Source organism: Nanorana parkeri, unplaced genomic scaffold (assembly GCF_000935625.1).
Source record: "Nanorana parkeri isolate BGI_ZX_2015 unplaced genomic scaffold, ASM93562v1 scaffold784, whole genome shotgun sequence".
In the NCBI taxonomy this organism is placed as follows: domain Eukaryota; kingdom Metazoa; phylum Chordata; class Amphibia; order Anura; family Dicroglossidae; genus Nanorana; species Nanorana parkeri.
In genome coordinates, this window is record NW_017307052.1 from 545,898 (window position 1) to 546,252 (window position 355).

General features: G+C 49.9%; 1 protein-coding gene across 1 annotated transcript in view; it reads right to left on the minus strand.

The window, feature by feature from the left end:
* The window catches only part of AURKB (aurora kinase B), a 9,153-nt gene that overhangs the window by 6,744 nt on the left and 2,054 nt on the right, over positions 1–355 (minus strand). The window lies entirely within an intron of this gene.

Here is a 355-nt window from a genome sequence, read left to right on the forward strand (position 1 = left end):
ACTAAGGGATGATTGCCTCTCGCTTTGGAGAGAACTACCTGACAAAACAGCCAAATAAATCCTGATGGGACCCCAACCCTCCACAGGGATATCTCTATCCAAAACCACACTAAAAGAAGGACCAGGCAACCTCGGTACTCCAGCAGTGGTGAAACTACAATTCCCATCATGCCTGTGCATCGAGGATTCATGCCTGTAGCTGTCAATCTTACAATGGACTCATGGGGCTTGTAGTTCCACAACAGCCAGAGTTCCGAGGGCGACTACCCAAGGTATGCATGGTCACACACTGCTGAGACAATAGGAGTCGGACATTCTAGCAGTGCATGGCCGGCTCATGGGAACGGACACTAAA